At 43.1% G+C, this 21,010-nt stretch overlaps 1 long non-coding RNA gene across 1 annotated transcript; it reads left to right on the plus strand.

The window, feature by feature from the left end:
- The first annotated feature begins 17,328 nt into the window (after positions 1-17,328).
- Positions 17,329-19,681, plus strand: LOC308611625. The gene is made up of 3 exons (XR_014014974.1): positions 17,329-17,391; positions 17,860-17,884; positions 19,619-19,681. It is a non-coding gene; the product is annotated as an uncharacterized lncRNA (long non-coding RNA).
- Positions 19,682-21,010: the final 1,329 nt, after the last annotated feature.

Raw genomic sequence — 21,010 nt, forward strand, 5'->3', positions numbered from 1 at the left:
GCATGTCACTGCCTAATATGGAAGTTTGTTTTCTGGTTAGCACATCTAGGGTATTGTGCACAGGAGACTTTGTTTTCTTTTGCATATTGACCTATGATGGACAGAACCTGTGGGTCAAAACTCTCATGGGCCCTTGAAACTTGAGACCAAGTTCTTCTAGAAAGGGTGAGGTGGTGGATGAGAAGTGAACTGTCTCCCTCTGCACTTTCAGGACTTGTGGCTTCACCTCATGTTTTGTCCTCACTGTTTGTTCCTCTTGTAAAGGACAGTCCCAGAGATGGATGAGTCACAGAACACATGCTCTGGGATCACTGTATGTGCTCAGTCTCCTTGAGATCATCTCAGCCTCTCCATTTCCCCAAGGCTGGTGTGCTGACATGCTTCCATTTGAGAGGGGTCCACATCCAGCTGCCCCTAAAGACCCTTCATGGCCGGCAGGAATTGTAGAGGGCTGTGTGAAGGGGCTGCTGGGCTATTTCACACACTTTCTTTCACCGCCCTGCTGACCTGGTCTCCTGGGGTTGACCAGGCCCCGGACAGAGACTCAGGGCAGCAGGACCCAGGGTCACTGCCCTTCTTACAACCCACTGCTCCTTCCAGACAGCCCTGCCCTTGCTCCCCACACCCCAGTTCTGCCTACCCTCTGACCTTTCCTCAGGCCTGCCTTGGTCTTATCCTTCCCAGTTCTTCCAAGGCTGGGGTAAACCATGGCAGGTGCTGTTTGTTTATGAGGCTTCCTCCGCTGTAGAATTTTGTTTCAGGATTCCAGAATAAGGGAATTGGGACAAGTTACTTTTAACTCTAATATTGCTTTCATCCTCTCTAAGGGGCTAAGAGACTTAGGGAGTTGTTTTGAAGTACCTAAGGTTAGCTGAGGCACAGGACCCTTACTTGTTTTGTGAAGTTGGTTGCATGTTCTTCCCTCAACAAAGCTGTTGCCCAGAGTTGGTTAATATACCTTTTCCTCAGAAGGACATGGTGCAGAGATAAATGTTCTCAGCTCTTGACCTCCTAGGTGGAAAAGCCAAACTGAGAACCCAGGGGTGGTTCCCAGTATGGATGCTCTGGATCCCTGACCTGCACTTACCACTCAGCCAAGGGTTCCTCAGTCATGGAGCAATGGAGTCCCTGCATCCGTATCCTTGGCTGGAAGTCCTAGCATCTCCAAAGGTCCAGACCTTGCCCATCAGGTGGCCTTAATGATCACAGAATCCAGGGCAGCTATGGGTGGACTTATCAGTTGACTTTGGCACAGTCATTAATGTGAAATTCACCACAAGACCTGCATTCTCCTGGTCAGCTCCCAGCTTCTGAGAGGTGTGAGACCCCATGTATACAGTACAGGTCATATCTGTCAGTGCTGGTGTGATTGCTTAAACAAGGCCAAAAACAGATAAGAATCAGAGAGCTATTTATTGTATTGGATAACATTACCATAAGCCATAGCATTGGTCAATTCCTGTAGCCCACACCCAAGGACTCAAAGTGGAACCTGACTGTTAGCCTGTACACTTCTCCTGCACAGCTCGGTTAGAGACAGGCTGTGCTCAGTCTGGGCTCCCTCTTCATAACGAAGTGTCCCACTTATGGAACAGCTCCCTAGAGTATGGACAGCCCCTGACTCAGTGGGCATACATACATTGTATAGAAAACAAAGACTGGGAGAAAAATATGATACGATTGATAGTGGCTATATCTAAATGGTAGGATTTCAGTTTTGTCAAATCTTGTGTATTTGATTTTCTTTAAGACAAGTGATTAGTGAATAAATATAGCATATTTTGTCTAGGATTGAATTCAGTCCTTTAATAGAGGTTGCTGTTAACCAAGTTTAGAATATCATACAACAGAAGTCATGATAAATGCAGTTGCTGGAATTGTGGATGCTGGAGAAAGAGTGATCTGGGAAAAATCAAGAGACAGTGGCAATTTAGCAGAAGCTCAAAAGAGGCAGGATGGGTCATGGGTCTGTGTCATTGAAACAGAGCATGCATTTTAGTTTTTACCATTTTTTAGATCGGCCCTTCCCTTCTGATGAGGCTCCCCTTAGCTAGAAAGCCAAAGGTCTGTTTTCATTTCCTTCCTCTTGTCCTTTACCTTCCTTCGTCCCCCAAAGAGGATGGCCCAACACCAGCTCAGCCCACACTTACTAACCTCCCACATCCATACACACCACCCCATGTCCTTATCGAGAAGAAAGCCCCTGAGTAATTGCTGAGCAGCATCACCAGTGTCCTGACAGTTACTCTGTGTCCCTCCAGCTCTCCCTGATGATGTGGCGGTTGACATGCACCGTGATAGGATAGAAGAAAAGCCTCCGGGGATCATCAAGGTAAGCTGGATTTTTTCTGGTCTGAGATAGAAATATTGCTTTATTTATCTTTCAGTAGATTTAAGTTATGAATATTTGAGGGTATTCCTTCCAGATACATACAATTCCCTTGGTTGGGAGAATGTGGAGTGAGAGTCTATAACCAACTCATGGTGCCTGATTCCACAGGACATTACAATTGACAGCATCCATTACAGCCTGCAGAGTACGGAGCTCTCTCTCCTGGAGCGATTTTTCCTCTAGGAAAAGAATTCTGTAATTTCCCACCTAAATGAACTTGGAAGTACCATCCTCCCAGCAAAGTTCTTGGCTTTCAGCCTGAGTAGGTTTGCTCTGTTAACCCTTGCTGGGTTCCCTGGACCACTGTTTCTTATCAGGTTTTCTACTGTCAGCAAATGAACAAAAGACCTGAGCATCACTGTGATCTTATTCTCATAGTGTTTTCTCTTCTGTAGTTGCAGGTGGCCTTCACAGAACGTGAAAACGGTATGTATTCTGGAATCAGTCACTTGGGGAGGAAGAACTTTGAAGATGAGAAAGTGGGACATTCTTGCTGGTTTTATTGTAGAGGGCAAACTGATTCCAAATTTGTGCTGGGAATGAGAGTAGGGGACCTGGTGATAGAAAGAGATTTACAAGTAATGTGACCAATTACTATAGTCCCAGGAAGAAGCTGTATTACGGTTAGGTGGTGTAAGTTTTTGTGCATGAGACACGGTGTGTCTGTATGTGAAATGACTGGTATAATTCTGTGTGTATGTGAACATTTTGTGTTGTGTTTCCCTTGATTTATTTTCCCATAAACATCACTGTTTCTGGTGCCAACTTTCTTAAAAATATTCCCATCAACTCTGCATCATGAATGAGTATGGATATAAAAGAAAATAAACTGTACACTTTCAGGGTGTGCATTGATTTTATACCGAGAGAGCCTCATTTCACCTGGAAAACAAATCCTATCACCACCCAGGCAAATGTTTACTGGATACTTTTTTTTTCTTTTGGCTGTGTTGTGTCTTCGTTGCACTGCGTGGGCTTCTCATTTCGGTGGCTACTGTTGTTCCAGACCACGGGCTCTAGGTGCATGGGCTTCAAAAGTTGTGTCACGTGGGCTCAGTAGTTGTGATTTTCAGGGTCTAGAGCACAAGCTTAGTAGTTGTGGTGCACGGGTTTAGTTGCTACATGGCTGGATTCTTAGTGAAGAAAACTGGGTTTCAGCATGCCTACTACTGGGCCAATTACAACTTCATTTAATATGAAATCTCATCTCTTAGTACGTCTCATAGCATTCTGAATGGTTATGATACATCTCTCTGCCACTTCCCTCATTCTAACTGTTTCCTATTAGAGCCTCGGGATGAGTCCTCCCCCCTTACCTGAAGCAGCTAGTGCTTGGCAGGCCTCCTTCTTTTTGCAGGGAGCCCATGCTTGTACCGACATGCCACACCCAGTTCTGGAGGAATCCGAGAAAGAAGGAGCCTCCAGGAGTAGATGGAGGAAATTCACTCCACCTTTCTCCTTTGAGGCTAATCTTCACTATCGGATTCTGTGCTAAGGAAACGAAATGTCCTTCTCCTGTAGAAAGTCTGTCTTCCATCACTTGTGCCGGCCGTGTTTCTGTGTGCTGGGCAAGAAACACTGCATACAGTGAAGACAGAACCAAGAGATCTACCCCAGGGATTGAGCTCTGGGTGGGCACTGGCTCCCTTCCCAGGAGGGCGGACAGGAGGTTGTGCTTTGCAAGGTGGGACAGAGAAATCAAGCAGTGTGACAAGAGGATCTCCACTCATGTTGCTGTGCAAACTGCCAGATGATGTAGGTTCTTGGTATTTTCTGAAGGCTTTTGGAAGCAAACAAGTCTGGGAGTAAAGTCAATTAAAACATGGAAAGTTATACTTAAAAAATTTTTTTCGATAGTGAGTCCTTTGAGAAATACATACTTTAATAGAATATGATTGCCGTATATGTGTCAATATTTTCCCCACCAAAGAAAATACTGAAAATGCTTGATTGTAAAATGTCACTTGTTTACCCAAGAGACTGTGTATGAGTAAAGTTTTTCTAGAAATCCTCAATCCCTAGGTCGTAGTTTCCTGATGGTGCTGAGGGGAACCCTGGTGTGCAATTCAGTGCCTGCTACTCACAGGGAGGCTCTTAAGAACTCAGAGACCCGCCCAGTGGACCCCACGTGTGAGGACAGGATTGGCGCCTCGGGCTGCACTTGAAGAGGGAAATGCTTTAGAGAAGTGGAAGGAGATACATTAAGGACACCTGAGTCATGGGGAGTCAGGTGTGGTTGGTTTAGAGATCAAGGAAAAGTGTACACCTGAGCACAGCCTGGGCCACACTTAGGATGCTATTGGCACTTCTGCTTGAATGGGGAAGAGAAAGGACAGCCCCCTCTTGCTGGAGTGAACTCTGGAGAGATGTCTTCTTTAAAGCCTGGGGAGAGGAGCTTCTCTCCCATTATCTCCTGATACCTGTGTATATTCGAGACCCTTCCTGCTTCCTTCTTTCCCTCTGTTGACTCCCTTTCCTTATTTTTCTTCTTTTTTCCCCTTTTTTCACTTTGTATTTATTTTACATATGTGTATTTTATTGTTGTAAAAGGACACATACGATGAAATCCAACTTCTTAACAAGTTTTGAAATGTCCAGGCAGTCCTGTTGACTACATGTACCTTGTTGTACAGCATGTGTCTAGAACTTTTCCATTTTGAAATAACACATTCTAACCATTGAACAGAGACTCCCCATGTCAACCTCCTGCCAGCTCTTGGAACCACCCTTCTACCCTCTGCTTCTAGGAGTTTTCTTTCAGTTTTTGACCTTATGTGACTGGCTTATATCGCTCTTACAAATGTCCTCCAAGTTCTTTCGTGTTGCTGCAAATGGCAGGATTTCCTTCTTTTTCATAGACTGAATGACATTCCACTGTATGTATACACAACATTTTCTTTATTAATTCATCTTCCCATGGACACTAGGCAGTTTTCCTATGTTGTGTATTGTGTATAATGCTGCCATGGACATGAGATTGTAGATATCTCTTGGACATTCTTGTTTTATCTCCTTTGTATATAAACCTAAATGAGTGATTGCTGGATTTTATGAGAGTTCTCTTAATAATTTTTAGGGGACCTCCATTCTGTTTTCCATAATGGCTACACGATTTTACATTACTACATGGTACAAAACAGGGTACAGAAGTTCCACTTCTTCACATCTTTCCCAGCATCCATTAATTTTCTTTCTTTTTTTTTTTTTTTTTTTTTTTTGCCGTACATGTGTCTCTCATTGTTGTGGGCTCTCCCGTTGTGGAGCTCAGGCTCCAAACACACAGGCTCAGCGGCCATGGCTCATGGGACAAGCTGCTCAGCGGCATGTGGGATCCTCCCAGACCTGGGCACGAACATGTGTCCCCTGCATCGGTGGGGGAATCTCAACCACTGTGCCACCAGGGAAGCCCTAATTATCTTTTTATAATACACATCCTAACAGGTGTGAGTGATATCTCCTTGTGGCTTGATTTCCATTTCCGTGATGCTTAGCGAGGTTGAGCAAATTTTCATATGTAGATTGACCACTTGTATGTCTTTATGGAGAAATGTCTAGTGAAGCTTTTTACCCATTTTTAAACTCAGTTATTTGCCCGCTGTTTTTCTGAAATTGACTTGTAGTAGTTTCTTATATATTCTGGATATTGGTCTCTTATTCAGATACAAGGTTTACACATTTTTCCTCCCATCCTATAGGTTGCCTTTTCATTCTGTTGATTGTTGAAGAGACTATCCTTTCTTCACTTGGTAATCTTAGAACCTTGGCAAAGATCAGTTGGCCATATATATGTGCGTTTATTTGGGGTCTCTCTATTATATTTCATTGGTCAATCTCACTGTCTTGATGCCAGTAGCAGACTGTTTTGACTACTCTGGCATTGTTATGTGTTTTGAGTTCAAGAGGTGTTAATCTCCATCATTGCTCTTTGCTCTCAAGATTCTTTTATCTACTTGGGGGTTTCCATATGTATTTTAGGATTCTGTCCACTTCTATAATAATGACATGGAATTTTGTGGGTTGTTGTGATATATGTGTACATCCCTTTATGTAGTATAGAAATTCCAACAGTATTTAATACTCCAGTCTATGAACATGGTATGTCATTCCAATTACTTGTCTCTTCCTTAATTTTTTTCAGTAATATCCTGTAGTTTTCAGTATACAAATTTTTCACCTCCTACGGGGCCTTTTCCACTGCCTTCCTCAGGTCTTCTAAAGTCAGGATTGAGAAGGATGGACTCATGGAGAGAGTGAAATCCCTCCCTCCCCCTGCACGTACTCTCTGGTTATATCTAATACAGGTGTACTGGGCCATGCCCTTCACCTCTGTCTACAAGTGGGCCCCTTGCTGGGAATTCCTCTTGGATCTGAGTGTTGACTGTACTATTTTAGTGTCCCCCAGGATTCTCCCAATGCCTGGCGTGGGTCCAAGAGCCCAAGATATACCTACATACGTATGATCAGGCCAGGCCATCAAATTTTCTGCAGTAAAGAATAACCATGGGAAGGGTGGCTGGTTGCCTCTTTCTCATCTTTGGATTTCTTAGAGCTGAGCTTTCCAGTGTGGTAGCCACTAACCAAATGTGTCTATTTATAATTAATTTAGTTCAAACAAGACTTAACTCATTCTATTAAAAAACGCAAAAAACACACAATTCCTTGGTCACACTAGCCATGTATGAAGTGTGTCTGTACCATCTGGAATTTCAGGTTGGTAAGGTTGACGGTGAAAGCTATAAATGGGTCTATAGAAGTGAGGGGTCGAAAGGTGATTTTCTCAGCATCTCTCCCTCATTTGAAATTTTCAACTGTGATCAATATCTTATTGAAGGACTCTGTCTGCACAGAGCACAGGGGAGGTCTGAGAACCTGGAGGGAAGACCAGGGTGATGCCTTGTGAGCCAGCAAGTCCAGTAGGAGAAATGGGTGGGTCAACTTGTATAATAACTTTATGCTCATGGTTGTGTTTGTACAGAATGGATCTTGGAGAGCATACATAGCACTGATGCTGATGACGATTCACATAGCGAACAACTCTCAGGTAGGATCTAAAGGGAGACAATTCCTAGAACACTAGGGTTCCACCGGTTCTTTAGAAACTAAGGAAGGTGAAGATGAAATCAGGAAGAAGGAAATATGTGTAGGATTCTGATTTGCTCTTTCCAAATTTTAATGATATAATAGAGTTATTGTGTCCATGTCCTTTGACTGTACTGTGCTTATAGTCATCTTTTCTTGCTTTGCCATTCAGAAATTTTCTTTCTCACAAGATTACTCTTTCATTGCTTTTTCACTGCCAAAGATGAAAGGTTCGTTTCTGTTTTGTACCTGCAGAGTATTTTGCACCAGGATTTTGGTTTCCTTTTTACATTCACGTATGATGGCCATATCCTAGTGGGAACAAAACTCTCATAGTCACTTGACACTAGAGAACAAGTTCTTACAGTGAGTGTCAGGTGGTGGATGAGACTTGAACTGTCTCCGTCAACACTTTCAGGACTTGTAGCTTCATGTTACTTTTGTCCTCACTGTTTATTCCTCATGGAAAGCGCTCTCCCAGAGGTGTATGAGTCACAGAACACATACTTTGGGATCAATGCATGTGCTCAGTCTCCTCATTTCAGCCTCAGCACCTCCCAACGCTGATGTGCAGACATGCTTCCATTTGAGAGGGCTCCACGTCCAGCTGATCCTAAAGACCCTTCATGCCTGGCAGGAATTCTAGAGGACTCTGTGAAGTGGCTGCTGGGCTCGCTTCACACACTGGCTCTCACAGACCTGCTAACCTGGTCTCCTGGAATTCACCAGGCCCAGGAAAGAGACTCAGGCAGCAGGACCCAGGGTCACTGCTCTTCTTACAACACACTGCTCCATCCGGACAGCCCTGCCCCTGCTCCCCACACCCCAGTCCTGCCTACCCACTCACCTTACCTCAGGCCTGCCTTGGTCTTATCCTTCCCAGTTCTTCCAAGTCTGGGGTAAACCCTGGCAGGTGCTGTGTGTTTATGAGGCTTCCCCTGCTGTAGAACTTTTCTTTCAGTATTCCACACTAAGGGAATTGGGACAAGTTACTTTTAACACTAATATTGCTTTAATCCTCTCTAAGGGGCTAAGAGACTTACAGAGTTGTTTTGAAGTATCTAAGGTTAGCTCAGGCACAGGACCCTTACTTGTTTTGTGAAGTTGGTTGCATATCTAGGCTATTGTGGAGAATGCTGCAATGAACCTAAGTTCATCTCATTGTGATACTGATTTAATTTCCTTTGGATATATACCCAGAACTGTGATTGCTGAATCATATGATATTTCTGTTTATAAATTTATAAGGAACCCCCGTACTCTTTTTCATAAGAGCTGCACCATTTTACATTCACACCAGCAGTGTACAAAGTTTCCAATTCCCTACATCTTAGCCTTAAGCTGTTAATTTTTTTCTTTATAATACACAGCCTAGCAAGTGTGAGGTGTTCATTTGCATTGCCCTGATGATTAGTGAGGTTGTGAAATTTTTCCTATATTTGTTAGCCATTTGTATGTCTTTTTCAGGAAATATCTTATTTAAGTCTTTGCACATTTCTTAACCCATTTATTTACCCTTTTTAATTTTTTAACTTAGTTTTCATTTGATTTGTATTGTTTTTCTTATATGTTTTGGACATTTGCTCCTTTTCTATTATATGTTTATAATCTTTCTGTAAGTTATATTTTCATCCTATTGACTGTTGAAAAAACTATACTTTCCCTATTTGTTGTCTTAGAAGCTTGGTGAATTTCATTTGGCCATGTATCTATGAGTTTTCCTGGTGGTTATTTATTCTGGTCTTTAGGCCTATGTATCTGTTTCTATGTCCGTACTGTACAGTATTGATTCCTGTGGCTTTGTAATGTGTTTTGATGTCAGGAAGTGGGAAGCCTCCATCTATGTTCTTTGGTCTCAGGATTGTTTTGTCTGTTTGGAGTCCTTAGTGATTCCATATGTATTTTAGGATCTTTTTTTTTTCTATTTCTTTGAAAATGACATTGGGATTTTGATAGGTATTACAATGAATTTATATTTACCTTTCGGTAGTGTAGAAATGTCAACTATAATAAGTCTCCAGTCTATTAATATGATATGTCATTTCAATGATTTGTTCCTTGTTTAATTCTTTCAGCAGTGGTTTGTAGTTTTCAGTGTACAGGCCATTTAACTTCTGAGGGCATTTTGTCCCTTCCTTTCCTGGATTTTTCAGAGGCAGTGGTGAGAAGGATGGCTTCATGAAGTGAGTGAATGTCCCTCCCTCCCTTCTGCACCTGCTCGCTGATTATGTCTAGCACAGGTGCACTGGGCCATGCTCATTACCTCTCCCCTCAAGTGGAACACCTGTCGGGAATTCCTCTAGGATCTCGGTGTTGACATAACTGTTTCAGTGTCCCCAGGGTCTCATGAGTGCCTGGCAGGTATGCATGAGCCTAGGAAACACCTACAAATGAATCATCAAATCTGGCCAGCAAACTGCCTTGCAGAAGGTGTTGGGCTGCACCTCTCACGCCTGCAAGCCCTGTACTTGCTCAGCCTCAGGGCTAAGGAAAGAGCCCGGAGTCAGGGACAGAGACATTCATGGTTTAATAAATGGGAGATCTTTCACGTCAGAAGCAAAGTGGTCCTGGAGAGACATCCCACTGTAGATAGCCGATGGCAGGCAGAACGCAGCAGCAGCAGTAGCAGCATGCTTCTCTCTGGGCGGAATAGGCAGGCTACCAGTTAAAGGGGGACTTGACAGCAGATGGGCTCATCGGTTACCAGGGAAACCAGCAGAGGGACGCATCCCTCTTACCCCTTGGGCTAAGTACCTTCACGGGGCAGAGGTTTTACCTTCGTTAAACCATCAGCAAATAGTCATCTTTAATTGATACAACATACAGAAATGAATAAACAGGGGAGTGGTGGTAACATTCTCCATATATTATATATATATATATACATATATATGGAGAGAGAGAGAGAGAGGGATGTGTATTACAGTGTGGTAGCCACTAGCTAGTTGTGCCTGTTATAATTTATTTAATTCAATCAATGATTATCTTAGTGTATTAAAATAAAACAAAATAAAATATCCAATTACTCAGTCACATTAGTCACATTTTAAATGTATCCATAAGACTGGTAAATTCATGTTCGTGTTTCTACAGAATCGACTTTGGATAGCATTTGTGGCCGTGATAAGGAAAAGGATACAGGTAGGAACAACACTTACGTAGGATCTAATGGCAGAGGGTTCCTGGAACTTTAGGGTTATATCTCCTGCTTTGGAGACTGAGGAAGGTGGATATGAAATCAGAAAGAAGAATGAAATATGTGTAGAGTTCTGACTTGTTTTTTTCACATTTTAATGATACAACAGAGAGAAATTGTGTCCTTAGACGTGACTGTGCTCTATAATCACCTTTTCTTGATTTGCTCATCAAAACTGATCTTTTGCACATGAGCTGCTCTTTCTTGTGCTTGTCACTGCCTAATATGGAAGTTTGTTTTCTGGTTAGCACATCTAGGATATTGTGCACAGGAGAGTTTGTTTTCTTTTGCATATTGACCTATGATGGACAGAACCTGTGCGTCAAAACTCTCATGGGCCCTTGAAACTTGAGACCAAGTTCTTCTAGAAAGGGTGAGGTGGTGGATGAGAAGTGAACTGTCTCCCTCTGCACTTTCAGGACTTGTGGCTTCACCTCATGTTTTGTCCTCACTGTTTTTTCCTCTTGTAAAGGACAGTCCCAGAGATGGATGAGTCACAGAACACGTCCTCTCGGATCACTGCATGTGCTCAGTCTCCTTGACCTCATCTCAGCCTCTGCACTTCCCCAAGGCTGATGTGCTGACATGCTTCCATTTGAGAGGGGTCCACGTCCAGCTGCCCCTAGAGACCCTCAATGGGCGGCAGAAATTCTAGAGGGCTGTGTGAAGGGGCTGCTGGGCATCTTGACACACTTGCTTTCACAGCCCTGCTGACCTGGTCTCCTGGAGTTGACCAGGCCCAGGACAGAGACTCAGGGCAGCACGACGCAGGGTCACTGCTCTCCTTACAACACATTTCTCCGTCCAGACAGCCCTGCCCCTGCTCCCCACACCCCAGTCCTGCCTACCCTCTGACCTTTCCTCAGGCCTGCCTTGCTCTTATCCTTCCCAGTTCTTCCAAGGCTGGGGTAAAGCCTGGCCGGTGCTGTGTCTTTATGAGGATTCCCCTGCTGTAGAACTTTTGTTTCAGTATTCCAGACTAAGGGAATTGGGACCAGTTACTTATAACTCAAATATTGTTTTCATCCCCTCTAAGGGGCTAAGAGACTTACGGAGTTTTTTTGAAGTACCTAAGGTTAGCTCAGGCACAGGACCCTTACTTGTTTTCTGAACGTGGTTGCATGTTCTTCCTTCAACACAGCTGTTGCCCAGATTTGGTTAATATTTCTTTTCCTCAGAAGGAGATGGTGCAGAGATAAATGTTCTAAGATCTGGACCTCCTGAGTGGAAAACCCAATCTGAGATCCCAGTGGTGGGTCCCAATGTGGGTGGTCTGGATCCCTGACCTGCACTTACCACTCAGCCAAGTGATCCTCAGTCATGGAGCAAGGGAGTCCCTGCATCCGTATCCTTGGCTGGAAGTCCTAGCATCTCCAAAGGTCCAGACCTTGCCCATCAGGTGGCCTTAGTGGTCACAGAATCCAGGGCAGCTATGGGTGGACTTATCAGTTGACTTTGGCACAGTCATTAATGTGAAATTCACCTCAGGACCTGCATTCTCCTGGTCAGCTCCCAGATTCTGAGAGGTGTGAGACCCCATGTATACAGTACAGGTCATATCTGTCAGTGCTGGTGTCTTTGCTTAAAAAGGCCAAAAGCAGATAAGAATCAGGGAGCTATTTTATTGTATTGGATAACATTACCATAAGCCTTAGAATTGGTCAATTCCTGTAGCCCACACCCAAGGACTCAAAGTGGAACCTGACTGTTAGCCTGTACACTTCTCCTGCACAGCTGGGTTAGAGACAGGCTGTGCTCAGTCTGGGCTCCCTCTTCATAACGAAGTGTCCCACTTATGGAACAGCTCCCTAGAGTATGGACAGCCGCTGACTCAGTGGGCATACTTACATTATACAGAAACCAAAGACTGGGAGAAAAATATGATACGATTGATAGTGGCTGTATCTAAAGGGTAGGACTTCAGTTTTGTCAAATCGTGTGTATTTGATTTTCTTTAAGACAAGTGATTAGTGAATAAAATAGCATATTTTGTCTAGGATGGAATTCAGTCCTTTAAGGAGGTTGCTGTTAATCAAGTTATAAAATATTATACAACAGAAGACATGATAAATGCAGTAGCTGGCATTGTGGATGCTGGAGAAAGAGTGATCTGGGAAAAATCAAGAGACAGTGGCAATTTAGCAGAAGCTCAAAAGAGGCAGGAGGGGTCATTGGTCTCTGTCATTGAAACACAGCATTCATTTAAGTGTTTACCGTTTTTTAGATCGATCCTTCCCTTCTGATTAGGCTCCCCTTAGCTAAGAAGCCAAAGCTCTGTTTTCATTTCCTTCCTCTTGTCCTTTGCCTTCCTTCTTCCCCAAAGAGGAAGGCCCAACACCAGCTCAGCCCACACTTACTAACCTCCCACATCCATAGACACCCCCCATGTCCTCATCGAGAAGAAAGCCACTGAGTAATTCCTGAGCAGCATCACCAGTGTCCTGACAATTACTCTGTGTCCCTCCAGCTCTCCCTCAGGATGTGGCGGTTGACCTGCACCATGATAGGACAGAAGAAAAGCCTCCGTGGGTCCCCAAGGTAAGCTGGATTTTTTCTGGTCTGAGATAGAAATATTGCTTTATTTCTCTTTCAATAGAATTAAGTTATGAATATTTGAGGGTATTCCTTCCAGATATATACAACTCCCTTGGTTGGGAGAATGTGGAGTGAGAGTCTATTACCAACTCATGGTTCCTAATTCCACAGGACATTAAAATTGACAGCATCCATTACAGCCTGTAGAGTATGGATCTCTCTCTCCTGCAGCGATTTTTCCTCTAGGAAAAGAATTCTGTAATTTGCAACCTAAATGGACTTGGAAGTTCCATCCTCCCAGCAAAGTTCTTGCCTTTCTGCCTGAGTAGGTTTGCTCTGGTAACCCTTGCTGGATTCCCTGGACCACTGTTTCTTATGAGCTTTTCTACTGTCAGCAAATGAACAAAAGACCTGAGCATCACTGTGACCTTATCCTCATAGTGTTTTCTCTTCTGTATTTGCAGGTGGCCTTCCCAGAACATGAAAACGGTATGTATTGTGGAATCAGTCACTTGGGGAGGAAGAACTTTGAAGATGAGAAAGTGGGACATTCTTGCTGGTTTTCGTGTAGAGGGCAAACTGATTCCAAATTTGTGCTGGGAATGAGAGTAGGGGTCCTGGTGATAGAAAGAGATTTACAAGTAATGTGACCAATTACTATAGTCCCAGGAAGAAGCTGTATTACGGTTAGGTGGTGTAGGTTTGTGTGCATGAGACTGGGTGTGTCTGTATGTGAAATGAGTGGGATGATTCTGTGTGTGTATGTGAACTTTTTGTGTTGTGTTTCCCTTGATTTATGTTCCCCTAAACATCACTGTTACTGGGGCCAACTTTCTAAAAAATATTCCCATCACCACTGCATCATGAATGGGTATGGATATAAAAATAAATATACTGTACACTTTCAGTGTGTGCATTGATTTTATACCAAGTGAGCCTCATTTAACCTGGAAAACAAATCCTATCACCACCCAAGCAAATGTTTACTGGATTTTTTTTCTTTTGGCTGTGTTGGCTCTTCGTTGCAGTGCGCGGGCTTCTCATTTCGGTGGCTTCTCTTGTTCCAGAGCACGGGCTCTATGTGCATGGGCTTCAATAGTTGTGGCACTTGGGCTCAGTAGTTGTGACTTGCAGGCTCTAGAGCACAGGCTTTGTAGTTGTGGTGCACGGTCTTAGTTGCTCCATGGCTGGATTCTTAATGAACAAAACTGGGTTTCAGCATGCCTACTACTGGTTCAATTACAACTTCATTTAATAAGAAATCTCATCTCTTAGTAGGTCTCATAGCATTCTGAATGGTTATGATGCATCTCTCTGCCACTTCCCTCTTTCTAACTGTTTCCTATTAGAGCCTCGGGATGAGTCCTTCCCCCTTACCTGAAGCACCTAGTGCTAGGCAGGCCTCCTTCCTTTTGCAGGGAGCCCATGCTTGTACCCACATGCCACAGCCATTTCTGAAGGAGTCCGAGAAAGAAGGAGCCTCCAGGAGTAGATGGAGGAAATTCACTCCACCTTTCTCCTTTGAGGCTAATATTCACTATCGGATTCTGTGCTAAGGAAACGAAATGTCCTTCTCCTGTGGAAAGTCTGTCTTCCATCACTTGTGCCGGCTGTGTTTCTGTGTGCTGGGCAAGGAACACTGCATAAGGTGAAGAGAAACCCCAGAGATCTACCCCACGTATTGAGCTCAGGGTAGGCACTGGCTCTCTCTGTCCTGTCCATAATCCATCATTCATCGTGGTTGTGACTCTTGGACAGTCACTTTTCTCTCTAAATTTCCACACCCTCCACCATAACATAAGGGTTACAACCCCCACTTTGCCCTCCCCTTCACCCCCAACAGGGCTAGGTGTCAGACATGATCATGGATATTCTCCATGAGCTGTAAAGCATTGTTCCCATGAAAAAGCTGAAGAGTAAACTTGAATCCCTCCTTTACTTGTTGCCGTCAAATCCATCCTCTCCTTTCAACAGCTATGAAATATCCAGCTTATTCTTGCCATCATTCAGGATTGAACACTTATAGAGCTTTTTGAAGCACCGGTCCTTTATTTTTCAAACATTTTACCTATATTCAATCATTTTTGGCCCCATGACATAATGCTAAAAGTAGGCCATATTAGCATTCCTACATCTCAGAACAGGGAACTGAGGCAAAGAGGGATCTATATATCTTTCCGAAGTACATGCTTCTTCTAAACGGGATTTGAATCCAGTCCATCAGTCATTGTCCCAATGGTTTGCTGAGTTTCTAGACATTCTCAGTTAAATAAAGATATTTGCCCACAAAACCTGTCTGTTGGGTGTTTTCACTGCATAGCAAACTGCAAGATCTTCCTAAGTCCAACTTTGATTCAGGAGGCTCTGCTGGGCAGCTGGTGAGGAAAGGGACCAAAGGATTGAACTGTAAATAAATTATTGGTAATTTCCCCATGGTCTTCTGCCAGCATGATGTCAATAGTTGTCTCTATTGTAATGCATTTCCCAGGATGCTGCTCCCAGAATGCGAGAAGAAGAAACACTCATCAGAGGTCAAGAATATCAATCCCAGGCTGGCTGAAAAAGATCCGCATCTGGCCACATTTTAGGGTGCACGCTATAAATGACCCAGCTGAAGGTACTGTGGAAAATTTTTCATTAGGTTCTCTCAAGAGTAATTATTCTAGTTTATTCAGTGCCTCATATTTAAGAAATAGCTATGAAATATTAAGCAGTATTCTTCTTTTATTCCATGTGTTCAAATTGAAACTTACTAAGCCAGCTGGTACTGTTTTAACCATGGAAGTAAACATACATTTAAAATTCAAAATTTGGTTCATGTTTAAGAGGGAAGATGGTCTCTAGTTATGGTTTAGACATTAGCTGATTTTTGAACGTTAGCAACAACACATCCCTCCCTGAAACCATGTTTTGAGATTTCTTTAAATTATTAGACATTATTTAGAACAGGATTATACTGACATAAAAGTTGTACATCCATACAGAAAATTCCTGTATCCTATCACTCCAGTTTCAGCTATTAATAATATATAGCATAGGTGAAGTACATTTGTTACAATTAGTGAAACAATGTAAGTATATTTTTACTAATTAAAAGTCCATAGTTCACCTAAGAGTCACACCTTGTGTTGTTATATTCAATGATATTTGAAATATGTACAGTATTATTTGTCACCATTATGGTGCCATAGAGAAATGCGTACACTAATGTTCATAGTAGCATTATTCTTAGTAGCCAATAGATAGAAACAATCCAAAGTCCATGAGGTGATGAATGGATAAATAAAATGTGATATCTACACAGAATGGAATAATTTTCAACCATAAAAAGGAATTACAGTTTGACTTATTCTACAAAATGAATGATCCAAATAATATAAAAATTATATTATTGTTAGTGAAATAAGGCAGGCGCAGAAAGACAAATATTATATGATTCCACTTGTATGAGGTACCTAGTGTAGGCAAACTCACAGACACCGGAAGTAGAAATGACCAAGGTCAGGAGGCAGGAGTAAGGTGGATTATGATTTAATGGGTACAGAGGTTACGTTGAAATGATGCAAAAGATTAAGATGTAGATTGTGTTGATGGGTACACAGCATTGTGAAAGTTAGAAATGCTAGTGAACTGTATACTTCAAAATTAGGAAAAGCATAAATATGTATATTTCATCACAATAAAATAAGTCAACAATCCAACAGAATGGACGATGAATGAAGGAGCAACATATTTGATTAGAAGGAAGCTGAAAGAGTCTTGTAACATTTCAAGAAGAAGGGGGATTTGGAGGGACTTTCAAATGGGCAGAGGGGCCGTGGGACTCTATACTGAAACATAGTGCAATGTTAGTGTTCAAGCTTTTTCAGACTGACACTTTCAAATTGATTAGGTTCCCTACAGCTAGAAAGCTAAAGGTTCTCTTCCTCATTTCTGAAATGTTCCTCCCCTTTGCCTTCCTCCACCCACCAGGGAGGTTTGTCCAACAGCACCTCAGTCCACACTCAGTAACCACCTGCATCCATACACTCCCACCCTGTGTCCACATTAACGAGGCTCTCTGAGTAATTCCTGAGCAGCATCACCAGTGTCCTGACACTTACTCTGTGTCCTCCTAGAGCCCCATGAGGACCGTTTGGAGGAACTGCCCTATGTGAGGGCAGTTGAAGAGGCTCCTTCTACCTCCAGGGTAAGCTCCCCTTATTTATCAGAGATTAAAAGTTTGCTTCATTTCTTTCTTTTCCAATTGATTTCAGATCTGAAGATCTACAATGTTCAAGACAGCTGATGTATACAATTTTGCTTGGTTGGATGCATGCTGATTGAAGCTCTTTCCCAACAGATAACTTATTCAAAAGGCCATTTAAAAAATGGCAACATCAGTTAGAAACTGTAGGGTCAGACACACTTTCCTCAGCAGAAAATTTCCCTCCTTGAAATAGACTTTTGTATTTGCTCCTCAAAGTGGACCTGAGAGGTCTTCCAGGCAAAGATCGAGCCTTTACCACAGCTGTCTTCTCTGGTTTCTTTTGGGGCCATTGACTCAACAACAGTTTCCCATTTGCTTTTCTGAGGACAAAAGAAGAGATGAAATACCTGTGTCCACAGAGCACATGATGCTGAGATCCTTACACTGTTTTCTCTTCTCTAATCACAGGTGGATTGGACAGCAAACAAAAACGGTATGTATTCAGAGATCACCCCTGTGCTGAGGAACAACCTAGATGATGAAGAAGGTGGGACTCTCTTGCTGGCTTTGCTTGGAGAGACACCCTGATTCAGGGTCCCTACAGGGATGAGGGCTGGGGGTGTAGAGCTAGAGACTGATTTCCCAGTAAAGAGTCATGCCCAAGTTCTATGGTTCTGGAAGTAACTGCATCATTTAGATGATGTGGGTTTGTGTGTATCAGGGTTGGGGTGGGGTCCATGTGTGAGCCTATGTGCTGTGATTGTAAACCTGCATGCGTGATCATGTGTGTGTTTCCTCATGAGATATTTCCCTCTTACACAGCACAATTCACCTGGCAACAAACCTCATCACCACTGCACACTGTCTGTACACTACCTTGTTCTTCCCTCAACACAGCTGTTGCCCAGATTTGGTTAATATTCCTTTTCCTCAGAAGGAGATGGTGCAGAGATAAATGTTCTCAGCTCTTGACCTCCTAAGTGGAAAAGCCAAACTGAGAACCCAGGGGTGGGTCCCAATGTGGGTGCTCTGGATCCCTGACCTGCACTTACCACTCAGCCAAGGGATCCTCAGTCATGGAGCAAGGGAGTCCCTGCATCCGTATCCTTGGCTGGAAGTCCTAGCATCTCCAAAGGTCCAGACCTTGCCCATCAGGTGGCCTTAGTGGTCACAGAATCCAGGGCAGCTATGGGTGGACTTATCAGTTGACTTTGGCACAGTCATTAATGTGAAATTCACCTCAGGACCTGCATTCTCCTGGTCAGCTCCCAGATTCTGAGAGGTGTGAGACCCCATGTATACAGTACAGGTCATATCTGTCAGTGCTGGTGTCATTGCTTAAACAAGGCCAAAAGCAGATAAGAATCAGGGAGCTATTTTATTGTATTGGATAACATTACCATAAGCCTTAGAATTGGTCAATTCCTGTAGCCCACACCCAAGGACTCAAAGTGGAACCTGACTGTTAGGCTGTACACTTCTCCTGCACAGCTGGGTTAGAGACAGGCTGTACTCAGTCTGGGCTCCCTCCTCATAACGAAGTGTCCCACTTATGGAACAGCTCCCTAGAGTATGGGCAACCCCTGTCACAGTGGGCATACGTATATTTTATAGACAACAAAGACTGGGAGTAAAATATGATACGATTGATAGTGGTGGTATCTAAATGGTAGGATTTCAGTTTTGTCAAATCTTGTGTATTTGATTTTCTTTAAGACAAGTGATTCGTGAATAAATATAGCATATTTTGTCTAGGACTGAATTCAGTCCTTTAATGGAGGTTGCTGTTAATCAGGTATAAAATATCATACAACAGAAGACATGATAAATGCAGTAGTTGGCATTGTGGATGCTGGGGAAAGAGTGATCTGGAAAAAATCAAGAGACAGTGGCAATTTAGCAGAAACTCAAAAGAGGCAGGATGGGTCATGGGTCTGTGTCATTGAAACAGAGCATGCATTTTAGTGTTTACCATTTTTTAGATCGACCCTTCCCTTCTGATGAGGCTCCCCTTAGCTAGAAAGCCAAAGCTCTGTTTTCATTTCCTTCCTCTTGTCCTTTGACTTCCTTCATCCGCCAAAGAGGATGGCCCAACACCAGCTCAGCCCACACTTACTAACCTCCCACATCCATACACACCACCCCATGTCCTCATCGAGAAGAAAGCCCCTGAGTATTTCCTGAGCAGCTTTACCAGTTTCCTAATTGTTACTCTGTGTCCCTCCAGCTCTCCCTGAGGATGTGGCTCATGACCTGCACCGTGATAGGACAGAAGAAAAGCCTCCGTGGATCCCCAAGGTAAGCTGGATTGTTTCTGGTCTGAGATAGAAATATTGCTTTATTTCTCTTTCAATAGAATTAAGTTATGAATATTTGAGGGTATTCCTTCCAGATATATACAACTCGCTTGGTTGGGAGATTGTGGAGTGAGAGTCTATTACCAACTCATGGTGCCTGATTCCACAGGACATTAAAATTGACAGCATCCATTACAGCCTGTAGAGTACGGAGCTCTCTCTTCTGCAGCGATTTTTCCTGTAGGAAAAGAACTCTGTAATTTCCAACCTAAATGGACTTGGAAGTTCCATCCTCCCAGCAAAGTTCTTGCCTTTCAGCCTGAGTAGGTTTGCTCTGATAACCCTTGCTGGGTTCCCTGGACCACTGTTTCTTATGAGGTTTTCTGCTGTCAGCAAATGAACAAAAGACCTGAGCATTACTGTGATCTTATCCTCATAGTGTTTTCTCTTCTGTAATTGCAGGTGGCCTTCACAGAACGTGAAAACGGTATGCATTCTGGAATCAGTCACTTGGGGAGGAAGAACTTTGAAGATGAGAAAGTGGGACATTCTTGCTGGTTTTAGTGTAGAGGGCAAATTGATTCCAAATTTGCGCTGGGAATGAGAGTAGGGGTCCTGGTGATAGAAAGTGATTTACAAGTAATGTGACCAATTACTATAGTCCCAGGCAGAAGCTGTATTACGGTTAGGTGGTGTAGGTTTGTGTGCATGAGACTGGGTGTGTCTGTATGTGAAATGATTGGTATGATTCTGTGTGTGTATGTGAACTTTTTGTGTTGTGTTTCCCTTGATTTATGTTCCCCTAAACATCATTGTTACTGGTGCCAACTTTCTAGAAAATATTCCCATCACCACTGCATCATGAATGGGTATGGATATAAAAGTAAATAAACTGTACACTTTCGGTGTGTGCATTGATTTTATACCAAGTGAGCCTCATATAACCTGGAAAACATATCCTATCACCACCCAGGCAAATGTTTACTGGATTCTTTTTTTTTGGCTGTGTTGGGTGTTCGTTGCTGTGCACGGGCTTCACATTTCGGTGGCTTGTGTTGTTCCAGAGCACGGGCTCTAGGTGCATGGGCTTCAATAGTTGTGGCACGTGGGCTCAGTAGTTGTGACTTGCGGGCTCTAGAGCCCAGTCTTAGTAGTTGTGGTGCACGGGCTTAGTTGCTCTATGGCTGGATTCTTTTTTTTTTTATTTGTGAGAGTATATTAATAATTATTATTGATTACTTCTTTTTTTTCCTTTTCGGCTCAAAGATAATTTTTTTTATTAGTTTCTGCTTTATAACAAAGTGAATCAGTTATACATTTAC

The sequence above is a fragment of the Mesoplodon bidens genome (assembly GCF_964165515.1).
Source record: "Mesoplodon bidens genome assembly, contig: HAP1_SCAFFOLD_453, whole genome shotgun sequence".
NCBI lineage: Eukaryota > Metazoa > Chordata > Mammalia > Artiodactyla > Ziphiidae > Mesoplodon > Mesoplodon bidens.